The 18,852-nt window shown below is 42.1% G+C and overlaps 1 protein-coding gene across 1 annotated transcript in view; it reads left to right on the top strand.

Moving 5' to 3' along the window:
* Window positions 1-4,716: 4,716 nt before the first annotated feature.
* Window positions 4,717-18,852, top strand: part of ARHGAP6 (Rho GTPase activating protein 6) — a 552,843-nt gene continuing 538,707 nt past the window's right edge. Inside the window, exons 1-2 of the mRNA XM_079911254.1 lie at window positions 4,717-5,036; window positions 5,564-5,616. The gene's annotated coding sequence lies outside the window, so the exon portion shown is untranslated. The remainder of the gene's footprint in view (window positions 5,037-5,563; window positions 5,617-18,852) is intronic.

Genomic DNA, 18,852 nt, shown 5'->3' with positions numbered 1-18,852 from the left:
GCATTTGTTGTAAAGCTGGTTTGGTGGTGCTGAACTCTCTCAGCTTTTGCTTGTCTGTAAAGGTTTTAATTTCTCCATGGAATCTGAATGAGATCCTTGCTGGGTAGAGTAGTCTTGGTTGCAGGTTTTTCTCCTTCATCACTTTCATTATGTCCTGCCACTCCCTTCTGGCTGTAGGCTTTCTGCTGAGAGATCAGCTGTTAACCTTATGGGGATTCCCTTATGTGTTATTTGTTGTTTTTCCCTTGCTGCTTTTAATATGCTTTCTTTGTATTTAATTTTTGACAGTTTGATTAATATGTGTCTTGGCGTATTTCTCCTTGGATTTATCCTGTATGGGACTCTCTGTGCTTCCTGGACTTGATTAACTATTTCCTTTCCCATATTAGGGAAGTTTTCAACTATAATCTCTTCAAATATTTTCTCAGTCCCTTTCTTTTTCTCTTCTTCTTCTGGAACCCCTATAATTCGAATGTTGGTGTGTTTAATGTTGTCCCAGAGGTCTCTGAGACTGTCCTCAGTTCTTTTCATTCTTTTTTCTTTATTCTGCTCTGCAGTAGTTATTTCCACTATTTTATTTTCCAGGTCATTTATCCGTTCTTCTGCCTCAGTTATTCTGCTATTGATCCCATCTAGAGTACTTTTAATATCATTTATTGTGTTGTTCATCGTTGCTTGTTTCATCTTTATTTCTTCTAGGTCCTTGTTAACTGTTTCTTGCATTTTGTCCATTCTATTTCCAAGATTTCAGATCATCCTTACTATCATTATTCTGAATTCTTTTTTCAGGTAGCCTGGCTATTTCCTCTCCACTTGTTAGGTCTGGTGCATTTTTATCTTGCTCCTTTATCTGCTGTGTGTTTTTCTGTCTTCTCATTTTGCTTATCTTACTGTGTTTGGGCTCTCCTTTTTGCAGGCTGCAGGTTCGTCGTTCCCGCTGTTTTTGATGTCTGTCTCCAGTGTCTCAGGTTGGTTCAGTGGGTTGTGTAGGCTTCCTGGTGGAGGGGACTAGTGCCTGTGTTGTGGTGGATGAGGCTGGATCTTGTCTCTCTAGTGGGCAGGTTCACGTCTGGTGGTGTGTTTTGGGGTGTCTGTGGCCTTATTATGATTTTAGGCAGCCTCTCTGCTAATGGGTGGGGTTGTGTTCCTGTGTTGCTAGTTGTTTGGCATAGGTTGTCCAGCACTGTAGCTTGCTGGTCGTTGAGTGAAGCTGGGTGCTGGTGTTAAGATGGAGGTCTCTGGGAGATTTTCGCCGTTTGATATTATGTGGATCTGGGAGGTCTCTTGTTGACCAGTGTCCTGAAGTTGGCTCTCCTACCTCAGAGGCAGAGCCCTGACTCCTGGCTGGAGCACCAAGAGCCTTTCATCCACACGGCTCAGAATAAAAGGGAGAAAAAGTAGAGAGAATTAGTAGTAGTATGAAGAAAGAAAGAAAGAAAGAAAGAAAGAAAGAAAGAAAGAAAGAAAGAAAGAAAGAAAGAAAGAAAGAAAGGAGGGAAGGAAGGAAGGAGGGAAGAAAGAAAGAAAGAAGCAAAGAAGGAAAGAAAGCAAGAAGGAAAGAAAGGAGAGAGGGAGGGAGGGAGGAAGGAAGGAAGGAGGGAAAGAAGGGAAAAAGACAGAAAGACAGAAGATACAGTAAAATAAAATAAAGTATAATAAAGTTATTGAATTAAAAAATACTTATTTAGAAAAAAAAAGGGACGGATAGAACTTTAGGACAAATGTTGGAAGCAAAGCTATACAGACAAAATTTTACACAGAAGCATACACATACACCCTCACAAAAAGAGGTAAAGGGGATAAAATCATAAATCTTGCTCTCAGAGACCACCTCCTCAATTTGAGATGATTCGTTGTCCAAAGGAGGGAAGGAAGGAAGGAAAGAAAGAAAGAAAGAAAGAAAGAAAGAAAGAAAGAAAGAAAGAAAGAAGGAAGGTAAAGTATAATAAAGTTATTAAATTTATTAAGAAAAAAAATTTTAAAAAAACCATGGACGGATAGAACCCTAGGACAAATGGTGGAAGCAAAACTATACAGACAAGATCTCACACAGAAGCATACACATACACCCTCACAAAAAGAGGTAAAGGGGATAAAATCATAAATCTTGCCCTCGAAGCCCACCTCCTCAATTTGGGATAATTGGTTGTCTGTTCATGTATTCCACAGATGCAGGTGCATCAAGTTGATTGTGGAGCTTTAATCCGCTGTTTCTGAGGCTGCTGGGAGAGATTTCCCTTTCTCTTCTTTGTTCTCACAGCTCCCAGGGGCTCAGCTTTGGATTTGGCCCCGCCTCTGCGTGTAGGTCGCTGGAGGGCGTCTGTTTTTTGCTCAGACAGGACGGGGTTAAAGGAGCCGCTGATTCGGGGGTTCTGGCGCACTGAGGCCGGGGGAGAGGGAGGGGCACGGCGTGCGGGGTGGGCCTGCGGCGGCAGAGGCCGGCATGACGTTGTACCAACCTGAGGCCCGCCGTGCGTTCTCCCGGGGAAGTTGTCCCTGGATCCCCTCTTTTCACTTTTTAACTCTTCTCCGGAGGGATCGAATCAGCGCATGTCCCCGGCGCCGGCTGCCCTGGGGCCGCAGTGCCGCCGCGCCGGGTCTGTGCGTGGTCAGCTCGGCCGGCCCCCCTAGTTACTTTTAATTTTACATCTCCAGCTGGCGTGCAGTTCCAAGATTCTGGAGAAGCCCTTTTTAATTGGGGGATGTGTACCCAGGTTCAATTCCCTGAAATTTGTCTGTGATCTGGGTAGTGAGAAGGACCTGGTATCGTCCCTTCCAAGGAGGTTCAAGGGCAGTCATATTCTTCGTGATTCGAAATCAGAAGAGTGGGAGAAAATTGGAAACATTAGTTTGGAGAGTTGCAACCAGACATCTGAGGAAACTAGAAGAACTCAGGATCCAGTTCAGTTTACAGATACACAGTTCTTTCCTCTCACCGTTCTTATTTCTAACTGGCTTTAATTACATATATTTATTAGAATTCTTGACCTTTTAGAATCCTTTATTCCTAGTGAAAACTAAGAAGTAACCAGTGTGGACTGTTTGTTACATTAGCATTCTGTGGATTGGCAAATTTATAAATACTTTTCACACTTTCTAGAAGTATATTCTTCCTCTTAGTAATTTTTCAATGTGGCACAAAATATGCTTACTGATAGAACCGAATATCTTCAGTTCCTCTGCCAAAGAAAGCCAAAAGTGAATAAATCTATGTTCAGTAATTAACGTTGCAGTATTTTATCTTACTTGGAAATGATCTAGATGTTCAATGACTAGCCTTCATTTAACTTATCTCATCCAACTTTAAGGTTTTAAGTTACCAAAAAGAGTTTGGAAACTATTCTTAAGCAAATATACCATAAGTCACGATTATTGCTGAAAAGTACACTTACAAATTTTTATCTTACATCTCCTTAATTTACTTGTTCTTAACAATTGTTTAGATTACTCCTGAGAATTTCATGAGACATTGAACAGCCAGCCATCATCTTAAGTTACCATTCTTGCTGACAAATTATGTAACAGAGATTGCAAAAGCGTATTTGACTTTAGTTAACCTTGGTAGAATAAAAATATTCTACTTAATACTGATCACTCTAAAGACATGCCTGTTTCAATTAAACCAACAGACTTAAACTAGCTTTCATTCACCAAAGATTATGCTAGATCACGTGAACTTGAAAAACACTTGGGTTGGTCTGTACATTTCTTAGCATACACTTGATTTATATAAATGTTTGTTTTTTCAGCCTATTAAATAGAGCTCTTTACAAATGAATTTTGGCTATACCCTCCAAAGGTAGAAGAATATCACATATTTATCACCTACATACATAAACATACAGACAGATGCAGAGGTCTTATAGCTTTTGTTTCAACTTTTTAGGCATGAGATACATACAATAATGCAAAATTCACTAGTTTATAAAAGAATGGTTGGGTTCCAATTGTGTTTCTGGCAGATAGAATAAGTTAAGTTTACCTGCTCAGATGGTTAAAGATTTTACTAATACTAGTGGGAAAAAGTGTTAAGATTTTTCATTCACTCAATGTCCAAATAGCTGCTGCTGCCACTTCTTTTTTCCCCGATAAGAATGACTTCCCTGGAGTCTGTATTTCATGAGATGCCTCTGGGCATCCTAGAGAAGACCAGGTAAAACATTGATATCTCACAGCTCTCCCTGGGAGGGAAAGGCTCCATAACCAATGTGTTTTCCTGCCAATGTAGAAACACTGGAAAGGAAGGGACAACGTGAAATTTTCCCTTCCTCTCTCGACCAGGCTCCACAGATTTTGGAGAGCTGACCTTGGTAAGAATTCTTACCCTTTGCCAGGCTTCTGCCAGTTTTCCCAGGATGCCGTCTGCAGGATTCGGAGTGAGTGGGGTGTCCCAGTAGGTCTCATCCTGGTCACTAGAAACTGTAGAGGAGGAAGAATAACTTTCCCTCTACCCTTCAGAGTGAGTGCCTGGCTGAGACCCCTTTCCTCTAGGGCACCTCGTAAGGGGATAAGGTTATCTCAGGTGGTTAAAAGTTCTCCACTGTGGCCACTGTAACTCAGGATTATCTTTGGTAAGGTTAACCTTAAAACAAAATTTTATTCACCTGAGGCCTCATACTGGACCCAGTCTGGTTTCTAGGTCAAACCCAGTGTGTCCTGGACTAGGTCCGGTTTCTGAGTTGGACCCAGTCCGTCCCCAGACCCATTTCGGTTTCTAAGGCGGAACCACTTTGTTCTGCACCGGCTCCAGTTTCAAAGTCGGACGGACCGAGTTTGTCATCGGACCTGGTCCATTTTCTAAGTCGTCCTGGTCCTCGTCCCCTTTGTAAGTTGGACACAGTTCGTCCCTGGAATCGGTTCGGTTGCTGAGTCGGAACAAGTCTGATTCTGGCCAGTTTCTCGCCCCACTCCGGAGAAAGAAAGGCTCGAAGTCTGAAAGCTCATAACGTAAAAGCCGGAGCTGGGATCCAGCCTCCGAGACGAACTCGCCCACCTCCAGAGGCAGCGAGCAGGCAGCCGGTCAAGGGGCTTCACAGGTACCTCTGCTTGTTTGCTCAGTGCTCCTGGGGGCTCCTTTGGTTCCCTGTTCTGACATCAGAACTATTAAAAGATAAACTGAGGCATATTAAAAATTCTTAAGAGTCTGAAGAAAAATCAGAATCGGGCAGCACCAAACCGGAAGTGGTTAGGAGTGGCCTGCTGACCGGAACTGGGTAGGGGGGGAACTTTTACAGAGAAAAGGCATAACCAAGGTAAGGAAATTATCGATGGGATGTAGCTTCAAGCTTAGTTGGCTGTTTGGGATTGGTCGTCCTTAGGTTTCAATCTGGTAACCTTGAGGCATTTACAGGATTAGATTTTGATTTTGGTTTGCTTATATAGGCCTCCAAGGCATTAGAGCCACCTCCATCTAAGGACCTCCTTGTTTAATTAATTCAACACTCGAGCTGAAGTTTATAAGGTATTTTCCTCCTCCACTTTTTTTTTTTTTGCAGGGGATTAGCGGATTAAGATAGCTATCAAATCTCTTATAACAGAAATCTTTTTTTATTTCTCGTAATAGGTCGTCTAGTGGGCGACTGACCTGCAGAGATCCCTTCTCTTGGCTATAGCAAGGTATGTCCATGCGGCAAATTTATTAATTGTTCACACGTGGCCTTTGGCTGTTCCAGGTCCCTGGCTGCTAGCAGAACCCCAGTTTTGTACAGGTGTTTGCCTTCCCAAGTCCTCAGAGTAGACCTCCCACCAGAGATCGTAGGCCTGGCTTCTGAGTATACATATGGAATAGCTGGGGAACTTTTAAAACCTACTCTTGCCTAGCGTTAACATTGTTTCCACAGCTCCCAGGTGATTCCAATGTGCAGCTAGGCCTGAGAACCATTCCTCTTGCTGTGATTGGTTTCGGGCATGGACATGTGATATAGTCCCGGCCACTGAGAGAAGTTTTCATGGTGAGGGGAAAGAGCGGGGGCGAGCACATCTGGAAGGAAAGATCCCCCTCTCTCCGCCCAGAGAGGGGTGGATGTGATAAAAGCGCTCCTCTTTCTTACTGGTCTTTACTGTCTGCGTGGGAATGTCGGTTAAGTGCTGCAGCCAGCCATCCTCGGTGCTCTGAGGATAAGTGTAAAATGCTAGGGCGGGAACGCTTGCCTGGGTCTTTGATACGTTGTTGCGTCCCTGGCTCACTGAAATTAACCAACCGCGCTGCCTAACTCCAGGCTGCCTGTTATGCGGTATAATAAATCCTGGTGCAGCCCAAACTGCCCTGATCACACCTCTTGTGCAGTGGTAGAGAGTTAAGTTACTGGCACCTAGCATGATCTTTACTGCTCATTTGGGTGTTATTGGTGAAATGGCCCTCCCACTGAGAATGCGTTTTCTTTTTTAACCTGGACATAAAGACGTAAGCGCTGGTGACTTTGAAGAAGTGCTTCGCATGTATTCAGGGTTAAATAGGCTTTGTGAATGAAGGGTAAACCTAATGACCATATATGATACAGTTTCAACTGGAATCGCTCTTTAATGTTAGAAAGAAACTTTAAATGAATCTCTGGAACAGCCCATTGATGAGTTGTAACAGCCTATGGCCTAAGTTTGACCTTGCAAGTAGATACCTTTTTGTTACTTTTGTCTTGGGTGATATGCAGACCTACATTGTAACAATGTGTTTTGTGGTTTTGTGGAATAGTCTGATACAAAGGTGTAGTTATGAGTCTGAAAGCTCATAACGTAAAAGCCGGAGCTGGGATCCAGCCTCCGAGACTTTACAAAAGTTGCAATGCTTTTTTTTTTTTTTTGCGGTATGCGGGCCTCTCTCTGTTGTGGCCTCTCCCATTGCGGAGCACAGGCTCCGGACGCGCAGGCTCAGTGGCCAAGGCCCACGGGCGCAGCTGCTCTGCGGCATGCGGGATCCTCCCGGACCGTGGCATGAACCCGCGTACCCTGCATCGGCAGGCGGACCCCCCAACCACTGCGTCACCAGGGAAGCCCATGCAATGCTTTTTTATTTTTTCTTTATCGTCTTTACTGGAGTATAATTGCTTTACAATGGTGTGTTAGTTTCTGCTTTACAATAAAGTGAATCAGCTATACATATACATATATCCCTATATCTCTTCCCTCTTCCGTCTCCCTCCCTCCCACCCTCCCTATCCCACCCCTCTAGCAGGTCACAAAGCACCGAGCTGATCTTCCTGTGCTATGCAGCTGCTTCCCACTAGCTATCTATTTTACGTTTGGTAGTGTATATATGTCCATGCCACTCTCTCGCTTCATCCCAGCTTACCTTCCCCCTCGCGGGGGCCATCGTTCACTGTGGTGTGCGGGCTTCTCATTACGGTGGCTTCTCTTCTTGTGGAGCACGGGCTCTAGGCGCACGGGCTTCAGTAGTTGTGGTGCGTGGGCTCAGTAGTTGTGGCTTGCGGGCTCTAGAGCACAGGTTCAGTAGTTGTGGCGCATGGGCCTAGTTGCTCTGTGGCATGTGAGATCTTCCCGGACCAGGGCTCGAACCCATGTCCCATGCATTGGCAGGCGAATTCTTAACCACTGCGCCACCAGGGTAGTCCAAGATCTATATTATTATTATTTCTTTTTAACATCTTTATTGGAGTATAATTGCTTTACAATGGTTCGTTAGTTTCCGCTCTACAACAAAGTGAATCAGCTACACACATACGCACGCACCCAAATCTTCTCCCTCCTGCGTCTCCCTCCCTCCCACCCTCCCCATCCCAGCCCCCCAGGTGGTCACATACCACAGAGCTGATCTCTCTGTGCCATGCCGTTGCTTCCCACTAGCTATCCATGCCACTCTCGCACCATGTCAGAGCTCACCCTTCCCCCTCCCCATATCCTCAAGTCCATTCTCTAGTAGGTCTGTGTCTGTATTCCCGTCTTACCCCTAGGTTCTTCATGACCTTTTTTTTTTTCTTAGATTCCATATATATGTGTTAGCATACGGTATTTGTTTTTATCTTTCTGACTTACTTAACTCTGTATGACAGACTCTAGGTCCATCCACCTCACTACAAGTAGCTCAATTTCGTTTCTTTTTATGGCTGAGTAATATTCCATTGTTTATACGTGCCATATCTTCTTTATCCATTCATCCGATGATGGACACTTAGGTTGCTTCCATGTCCTGGCTATTGTAAATAGAGCTGCAGTGAACATTTTGGTACATGACTCTTTTTGAATTATGGTTTTCTCAGGGTATATGCCCAGTAGTGGGATTGCTGGGTTGTATGGTAGTTCTATTTTTAGTTTTTTAATCAAGATCTATATTATTTTAAATACATGCAATAATAATAATGTCCTTATGGTCATGTTTCCTGAATTCTCAGATTTTGCAGTTTTTTTCTATGGTAGCTGGGTAGCTCACTGAATCTAAGGCAAGAAATTCTTTTTTCTTTGAGTTGTTTTCAGATAGGTTTCTGTTACTTGCAACCAAGGGTCCTAATGAATATAACTGTCAACATACTGAGTACTTGCTGATGTGACCACTATTTTGTATGTGGCAAAGGGGGGAAAGTGAGCCAAGTTATTTAAGACACATTTTTAACAGGGTTTGAAATAATATAAAGGGTTTATTCTACAAGCCTTGCACCAAATTTAATTTTTCATTTTATTGGCATCCAAGTAAGATTTTAATAATGAAAAATAAATATTAGCTGTAATGAGTATTCTAATTCCATCCTTGGTTTGCAAATGGTTTTCTGAGTGTGGTAACACACAATCGTGACTTGCATAATGTTACGTAATTGTTGGTATGTTGCAGTAGGAGGCTAGAACGGATGGTGAAAGACAGGTTCTCACATAGGAACAGAAAGATGCAAAAGGGGCCAAAATGTGAAAATAATTCTTCTGCTTTTCTTTACTCAGTACTTGGTTTCCATTGCAGAAAAACAGTAACTAGTGAATCTGATTCTCAGTCACTATGCACCCACCCAGGAAGGGCTGTAACCACACCTGGGGAAGTTGCACAGACAAGATATGAATTATTTTGTGGCTATATAAGCATGTGACTGAAAAGAGGTTGGACTCTAGTTAATGCAATAGATGGTCAGACCTGCAACCCTAGTTCTTAATGGTGGTATATCCCCAGAAGGCCACCTCAGCCCCACTGATGCGGCCGACTGTGATCTGCAAAATCCTAACTCCAGACATTCTACTCCGAAGTATCAGACTCCTGTGTCTAAACTGCCTGCTTGCCACGTATCTGTGGAGTACCCAAAGTATCTCAAATGCAACAAGTTCAAGTGGAACTCATCACCTTTCTTCCTAAGCTTCTGCTGTGTCTCAGTGAATCCCAGTGTCTAAGTCATCATCCACCCTCTTACTCAAATCATATATCTTAATACCACCTATTAATTTGTGTTTCTCACCCAATCATTCAACCAATTCTACTTCCTAAGTAACTTCAAATTTGGAGTCCTTCTTGACACCCCCCTTTCTCTCAGCCCTCTCAGTAATCGTGCACCAAGTCCTAGCACCTAAATAGCTGTCCAGTGCATTTATCTTTTATTCCGTCTGAGCTGCTGCCCCCTTGTCTGAGCCACTGTCATCTCTTCCTGTGCAGTGGGACCTCCTTGAGAACTCCTCTGTATCTCCAGGGCCTTGCACAGTTCCAGGTACACCATAATTTCTCCAAAAACGCTTGTTAAGTGAACTAATCAGTCAATTAATTAATTAGTGAATATTCAGCCTTCACAGTTCGCAGAGCCTAGCATCGTTCTTGGTACAGCACAATTGCTCCAGAATTGCTTGTTAAATGAAAGAAAAAAAGAATCTTTAGCCTTCAAAATCATCTTGATCTCATTTTAGTTTAAATTGAAAATGTGTAATGGAATACTACTCAGCCATAAAAAGGATGAAAATTTGCCATTTGCAACAACATGGATGGACTTAAAGGGTATTATGCTTAGTGAAGTAAGTTAGAGAAAGACAAGTATAAGTTATCACTTATATGTGGAATCTAAAAAATACAACAAACAAATGATATAACAAAACAGAAATAGACTCATAGATATAGAGAACAAACTAGTGGTTACTAGTGGGGAGAGGGACAAGATAAGGGTAGGGGATTAAGAGGTATAAGCCACTATGTATAAGATAAGTGAGATACAAGGATATATAGTACAGCACAGGGAATATAACTGATATTTTATAATAACTTCAAATATAGTATAATCTGTAAAAATATTGAATTACTGTGCTGTATACCTGAGACTAATACAATGTTGTCAATCAATTATACTTTAACAATTTTTTAAAAAATATGGATAAGTGACCTGAATAGCTTTGATACAAACCCAAATCTATGTTTTTTTATTTTCCTTTTATTTCTCAGAATGCAATAAAAAGGCAAGGCCCAAGCAAGAAAACAGAGATAGACGGATTTTAGTAAAAGTTACATTGATACTCAAAATGGAAATCACATGCCAGAAATTTATCAAGCAGTGACTGTTCTTTAGAAAAAAAAAATCCAAGGTTACCTTTTATAAAAAAAGAGAGATCGAGTCTTAAATGAAGCAAACTACCCAGGTAATGAATATTAAAGATATAAGGATAAAAACAATCATTACAGAAAAAAAAACCCCACACAATTGTAGAACATTGCACTTAGCAGTGTATTATGGAAAGCTCATTCCCCTGAGATGGGGAATGAGACAAGGATGTTCACTATTCCTCAGTCCTATTAAATACTGAGGTCCTAGCTAGAGCAATAAGGCAAGTAAAGAAGTGAAAATAAAGCCAAAGTTTGAAAAGGAAGAAATAAAACTATCATTATTTTCGAATGACACCATTGTCTATATATAAGAACAATCTAAAGCTCTATCTGTAGTCAAGCTATAAGAATTAATAAATACATTTAGTAAGGTTGCTGCATATAAAGTCAGTTCTATTTCTATATGCCAGCAATAAGCAAGTGAAAATGAAATTTAAAATACCATTTACAATAGCACCAAAAATGTCAAATTGGGCCTTCCCTGGTGGCACAGTGGTTAAGAATCTGCCTGCCAATGCAGGGGACACGAGTTCGAGCCCTGGTCCGGGAAGATCCCACATGCAGCAGAGCAACTAAACCCGTGAGCCACAACTACTGAAGCCCGCACACCTAGAGTCCGTGCTCCGCAACAGGAGAAGCCACCGCAATGAGAAGCCCGTGCACCGCAACGAAGAGTAGCCCCTGCTCGCTGCAACTAGAGAAAGCTCGCTCGCAGCAACAAAGACCCAACGCAACCTAAATAAATAAATAAATTTATTTAAAAAGTCAAATACTTAGAATAAATCTTTTTTGCGGTACTCGGGCCTCTCACTGTTGTGGCCTCTCCCTTTGCGGAGCACAGGCTCCGGACGCGCAGGCTCAGCGGCCACGGCTCACGGGCCCAGCCGCTCCGCGGCATGTGGGATCCTCCCGGACTGGCGCACGAACCCGTGTCCCCTGCATCGGCAGGCGGACTCCCAACCACTGCGCCACTAGGGAAGCCCCTAGAATAAATCTTATTTTGCATCTTTTCATTAGAAGATATCGGGTATCATGCCTTATTATAAAGCTACAGTATTTAAGATGCTGTGGTATTAATGTAAGAATAGACAAGTAGACAAATAGAACTGAATAGAGAGTCCAGTAAGAGACCCACACATGTCACTTGAATTATGTGAAATGGGCTGCTACAGTGTAGTGGGGCGAGGATAGTCCTTCTAATAAATGATGTTGAGTCAACTGCATGTCCATATGAAATAGGTATCTTGACCCCCTAACTCAACCATATGCAAAACCAATCTGAGGTGGATTGTAGATATATATGTGAAAGGTAAAAACAATAAACTATTTGGAAGAAATCTTAGGAAAATCTCTTCATGACCTTGGAGTTAGCAAAATACTTTTTAACACAAAAAGCACTAATTAAAAAGAAAAAAAAAGTGTACTACGTTGAAATTAAGAACTCCTGTTCATCAAAGGGCAGCATAAAAATAGTGAAAAACCAAGTCACAGTGTGGGAGAGGATATGTGTAAAGTAATTGACTTCAGCAAAGATGTAAATTCAGGGAGATGCAAATTACCAAGATCTCATTATATGTCCTGGAGTGCCTTAAATGGAAAAGACAGATAATACCAAGTTTTGGCAAAGCTGTGGAGCAACTGGTGGGAAAATAAATTGAAACAACTACTTTTGCAAATTGTTTGGAAGGCTTTAGTAAAGTTTAACATGTAATAGCCTATGGCCAGCTATTGTATTCTTGGTTATATGCTCTGCAGAAATGTATACATAAGTTTACCAAAAGACATGTATGAGAATGTTCATAGTAGCACTCTTTGTAGTAGCACCTAGACTATCAGCTATACAAATATTCAACTGTAGACTGGATACATAAATTGTAATATATTAATACAATAGAATACAGTATATCACAGAGAACAAACAACATAGATGAATCTCTCAAGGGTATCATTTTTTTTCTACTTTTAAAAATTGAAGTAGAGTTGATTTACAATATTGTGTTAGTTTCAGGTCTACAGCCAAGTGATTCAGTTATGTGTATGTATATATATAGATTTTTTCAGATCATTTTGCGTTGTAGGTTATTACAAGATACTGAATACAGTAAATTCTTGTTGCTTATCTATTTCACGTATAGTAATTTGTATCTGTTAATCCCATGCTCCTAATTTTTCCCTCCCTTCCTTTCCCCTTCAGTAACCATAAGTTTATTTTCTATGCCTGTGAGTGTGTTTCTGTTTTGTATATAGGTTCATTTGTATTATTCTTTAGATTCCACATATAAGTGATATCATATAATATTTCTCTTTCTTTCTCTGACTTACTTCACTTAGTATGATAATCTCTAGGTTCATCCATGTTGCTGCACATAGCAATATTTCATTCTTTTTTATGGCTGAGTAACATTCCATTGTATATATACACACCACATCTTCTTAAACCAATCACCTGTTGATGGGCACTTGGGTTGTTTCCATGTCTTGGCATTTGAAAATATGTATAACCTCATTAGTGTTTAGGGAAGTGTATCTTCAAACAACAATTTTAAATTTCACATTCTCAAGTTGGCAAAAATGTAAAGTCTAGATAATACAAAGTTCTGGTAAAGATACTAAGAGATGAGAATTCTTAAATGCTGCTGGTAGGAGTACAAATGGGAAAAACCACTTTGGAGAACAATTTGACCATAGATGGTAAAGTTGAAGATACACTATCTTTGATTCACCAATTCCATTTTTAGGAAGATATCTAGAAAAATTCTTAACTTTATATAGCAGAGACCAGTATAAGAATGTTCTTAATAGAATTGCTTGTTATTGCAAAACTTATTTAAATACATGACAAATGGAGAGTGGATAAAATACATAGCATATGTTCATACGATAGACTACTACACAACAAATAAAATAAATAACGTAGAGCCATTGCATCAAAACCACAATAACTAGTGAAATATAGTTTAAAACACATGTAAAACAATATTATATATGATATTTGTATACAAATGCATGGAAAGAGAAACAATAAACTCATAATGATGGTGCTTTCTCCAAGAGAGGAGAGAAACAGGATGAGGGAAGGAGCACATATAAGGGAGGGGGGTTTTCAGTTGCATAAATGTATAACTAATTATTTTTTTAACTTAAAAATAACTGAAATAGGATACAATATAAAGAATTGATAAAACTGTGTGGTAAGTGTGCAGGTATTTGTTATATTATTTTCTCTAACTTTCTGTGTATCTGAGATATTTCATAATGAAGTTTTAACTGTAATAAGAGGTGAAACACTTGGCGGTTTTCCACAAAAGTAAGCCCGTCTGAAAAAAAAGAGCTGGTTATACATCTGTGCTGATGACACTTGACTTGATATATCATTGGTCAATATCTTGTTCGTACCTTCAAAAATACAGCCAAAAGCATGGGGAATTGTTTTCAGACAATAATAGCTGACACTTACACAATGCTTACTTTGTCAGGCTCTTCCTTTCCTGCTCCCTCCCCGTCGTTCTTTTTTCTCCCCCTCTCTCCCATCTTTCTACCCTTCCTTTTTCTCTTTCGGCCTTTTAAAATTGTAAAATATTACATTTATACAAAAACTTCATTAAACCTAAACATACAGCTTAACAAATTGTTGTGAAATGAACGCTTAGGTAACCAAAACTGAGATTCAGAAACACAGCATGGTCAGCGCCCCGGAAAGGCCCAGTATGCCGGGTTCTGTTCTGAGAGGCACATAGAGTGGATCCTGTATCTACCCCAGGTCATTTGGTTCCATAGTCCACGTAATGTGCGTGCACGCATACATATCTCAGTTTCCTCATCTGTAGATTGAGTAAGATATTCATATCTGACTCCTAGGACTGCTGGACAAGATTAAATAATATATTGCAAAGTACTTAGTGCCTCTTACATATAACTGTTTGCTGTAATTGTTGTCATCATCATCATCATCCTCCTCCTCAACGACTACTTTACTCTGTTCCTTAGTTGCTTTATGAGCTTTTGTCAAATGTAATCCCGCCTCCCCCCCACAAAATAGACATGAACCTATTTTCAAGACTTTCCTCTTCTGCAAGACTGTATGGGCCGGCAGACTCACAAAAGATGTGTGAAACAAGGCACCTGTACACTTTCCTGATTTAATAGTGAAATGAACACATAAAAGTTCAGGAGAGGGCACACAGTTCAGAGCTTGAGAGTCCTAAAGAGACCTTCACCTTTTCTACCCCCAGTACTTTTACACAGTGAATTTGTAGTGTAAATTCTGCATTTTGAAAGAGATGTGCATCCTAGGAGAAACGCAGCCACGGAGAGACAACGAGAGTAGGAAAGGGGAGATTATGCAGTGCGGTTGTTGCTGATCACTAACTCATCTAAGAAGAATTGAGTAGGCACCAGATACTAGAGGAGAGACTAAGGAGATGAGAGTACAGAAGCACATTCCTGGCCTCATGAAACTACAGACTAGTCGGACAGAGAGATGAGTTTACAAACTCAATGGGAACAAATGTAACAGTAAAGGAAATACAGAGGGCCAGAGGAGCAATTTCATGTCTGAAGGTCACAGAAGGGCCTTCTAAAGGAGACTGTGTGCTGAAAGAGAAGGAATTGGAGAGGAAACATTGGTTGTGGAGCTAAATGGAAAAGCACGTGCAAAGATTTGGAAGATGTGACCAGAGCCTACTTTGCTTGAAGTCTAGACATCAGAGAGCACTTCAGGGATTGCTTGATGCCCAGTGTGGCCTTTTTGACCACAGTTGACAATGAAAAAATGTGGTCATGTACATCACATCAGCTTGCCGTGTTTCCTAAATGCTTATATTGAATTGTGGCGGATCTAAGTCACTTATCTTATGAACATCTTTGGGTCTTCTCACTGAGATTGATAGATTAAACATGATAATTTTATAGTTTACTGTATTGAATCTTTTCTACCAGTTTTTCATTGTTTATATCCCAAAGGAAAAAAATACAAATAATACTGGATTTTATAAACAGAAAGCTCCTAGATTCCCTGTAAAGACAGTGTCTCTGACCAAATAGATTTGTGCTATCAAATTTCCCTTTTTTGGAAATCTTTAAAAATTTTCATCCAGCAATGTTTAAAAAACAGTTTTTAGGATTATAATAAACTGATGTTGTAAAATAACACTTGGGACAAGTCATGCATTTTTTTTTTAGATGTTTTAGGACTTTATTGTCCTTCACACGGTCAACATAAAACACTGACAATGGATGAACAATAGGGGAAAAGACTCTTCAGCAAAGATCTTCCCGAACTCACAGCATCACTGGTCAAACACCAGAAAGAGAACAGTCACGTGAAGAAACAGTAAGGGAATTTAACGCAGATTTTTAGTTTAACAGCATAACTGAAAAACAAAACCAACCAACCAACCAACCAAACAACCGTTCTTCTACCCACTGAAAGGAAAGTAAAAGTGAATCAGGGAGCTTCCAAATCTTGTGAAGCAGCTTAAAAAGGGAGAGGGAAGGGTGAAGGGGAGTCACACAACTGTTGAGAACGTAACACTCTAATGCACAAGGTCAGGGATCCTAATAAATTCTCAAAGTCTTAACATATACCAAGAAGAACTGTATTATTAGAAATATAAAGGCACAGAGATATAAATGCATAAAGATATAAACTATTTGGTATTAAAAACAGACCTTGCTGTATAAACATATAGTAAGTCACTTTTATTGCTTTATGAGAATAACCGTATAAAGAAAGAATCCAGAAGACCCCACTGCTGTCATCTTGCAAAGGATCAAAATTCAGCACCTAGAGGGCCCCACCCACCCTCCATGCTGTGTGTCTGTGTGTCTCTAAAAATAATCACCTGCAATTGGCATATAATTAAACCCATAGGCAGCTTTGAATATGAGATCTATGCAGAAAACATAGCAGCAAAGACAACAGTAGCTGGAATTTGCTAGAAAAGCGAGAGAAGACTTTTTAAAAGCTTCCAGTTCAAGTCAGAACTAAGGTTAAGTTTCAGCAGCTTGGGACAGCTGTGGATGCTTTGCTGTTCTCTGGAAAGAGAAGAAAATCTATCATAAGTATGTTCATTCGAGAAAAATACTGTGTTTGTTTAGATTTTCTGGCCATGCCCAAGTGACTTTCAATTATGTACACTGTTCAAGGGCAGACTGTATATTGGTTAGGATGTGCTCATAGCTGGTGCATCTCCAAAAAAGGCTTCATGAAGGCTGCCAGCTTCTGACATCTTCGATGGTGACAGCATTATGCAGAGAGGCCCAAATGCCTCCCACGGACCCAGAAGAACCACCCATGCAGCCGTTAAGAACAGGAGCATCTGGTTGAGCATCAGGACGACCCTCCTTCCCGTCACCAGCTCCTGCGAGAGTCACGGCACCTGAGGCCATCGTGTCCAACCTCCCACCTGAAAGCCCCCGCAGGTGGCCAGGAGCGTCACACGTCTCAGTCATTAGAAAATTCCTTTCCAACGCAGTGAAGGACCGTCACGCTCACAGGTAACCTAGGTTAGCTCAACTCTTCGATGAGCCTGCCATGCAGAGGGCAGGGAGCGGGCAGCTATTCTCATGCGTGAGAACATACATCTTCCATGGAGCTGACAGAATTAACTACTCTCTCGGATGTCTGGGGGAGCAACAGTGTCTGTTCTTACACTGAACAGGCTGTGCCAGCTGCACCAGACCTGGGATGGCACCCTCTGTGCTGTCAGAGCAGATTTTCAAAGGAAATTTTGACCAAAGCTCCTAGAAGGTGTGGCCCCCCCATGCTCCCGGCCGTGGAATCGCGCTAAGGGGCCTGTAAGCAGCGGCAGGAGCACCCCCGTAACAAACGGTCTTTCCCAACTAGTTACAATACCTGCTACTCCAGGATGGGCAGGCTCCTAGATGTGTCTCCTTCAGCGTCTGAAAACTAAACCAATTCTCTGACAAGCTTTTGGATGTGGCACGTACTCACTACCTGTGCCCTTTCAGGGAGATCATATTGAGTTCAAGAGCTTTGTCGAGAAATCTTTTTTCTAAAGCATCATCTCCTTTGGTGTTGCCAATGCGGAATGGAGTATTCATCTTCTATTCTGGGCCTCCACTGGACATCAATTCTAACAGTAGCTTTTCCTTTTCGACCACTTTCCAAAATGATAGTTCTCTTCTTCTACCTAGCAGCTTTGCGTGGTTCCTTCACCGATGGAGAAGTTATCCACTGGTACAACAAGTGGATTTTTCCTTATATCCAGAACGAGCAGAGTTCTGTTGGCTTCAAGGGCCTTTAGTAAAGCCTTTGCCCCTTCCCTGGTGAGGCCACACTGCTGCAGGTCCAGTGCTTTCGATGAAAGACAAAAGGTCACTTGTGAAGTCTATACAGATTTAACATATAGACAACTCCCATTTTCTCACGTGTGGAAGAGTCCTGTCTCGCCCAGCCATGGCTGGAAGAAGCTCTGGATACAGATCAGGGGCAGAGGGTGCTCAGGAGCGGCACCCAGTCCACCCCGCAGAGGCGGTCGGCGTTAAGCCCAGCAGGCCCTGCCGCAGGGAAGCGCGCAAGGCGGGCAGAGGCACTGAGTCCTGCAGCGTGCACAGGTCCTCAGAGCGCGGGAAGAAGTCGGCTGCGGTGTCGCAGCGCAGCTTCACCGAGTGATCATGGCCCAAGCGTGGCTTAGGGGACGCAAGCTGTGGACACGATGCCCACACCCGCCTGGTGTCCCCGGCTTGCCTCCCGGCCCCTCGGGCGCTCACCGCCCGGCGGCTGCAGCCCCGCAGCGTGCGCAGGACCCGCGTCGCAACCAGACGACGTAGGGCCACGGGCCCCAGCTAGGCCAGCACCTCCATGCCACGGTCCCGCGCCGCCTCCCGCGGCGAATCGCCGGCCCTTGGCGCCAGCCCCATGGCCCTCTGCGCGCGGGGCTGCGGTTCAAACCGGCAGGCGGCTCCGTGCAAGTCATGCATTCTTCACTCGTTGTTTAAACTGTGTCATTTGAACTAGACCTAAATACGAATTCACTTTTACTAGTTTAATAACATTTTCCAGGCAACTTTTTTGTTATACATCTTTATTGGAGTATAATTGCTTTAAAATGTTGTGTTAGTTTCTGCTGTACAACAAAGTGAATCAGCTATAAGTATACATATATCCCCTCTCTCTTGGACCTCCCTCCGACCCTCCCTATCCCACCCCTCTAGCCGGTCACAAAGCACCGAGCCGATCTCCCTGTGCTTCGCAGCAGCTTCCTACTAGCTATCTAAAAAAACATTTGGTAGTGTGTATATGTCAGTGCTACTCTCTCAAAACGTCCCAGCCTCCCCTTCCCGCCCTGTGTCCTTAAGTCTGTTTTCCACGTCTGCGTCTT

Source organism: Stenella coeruleoalba (genome assembly GCF_951394435.1).
Source record: "Stenella coeruleoalba genome assembly, chromosome: X".
Classification (NCBI taxonomy): Eukaryota; Metazoa; Chordata; class Mammalia; order Artiodactyla; family Delphinidae; genus Stenella; species Stenella coeruleoalba.
This window is presented reverse-complemented; position numbering and strand designations above follow the sequence as displayed.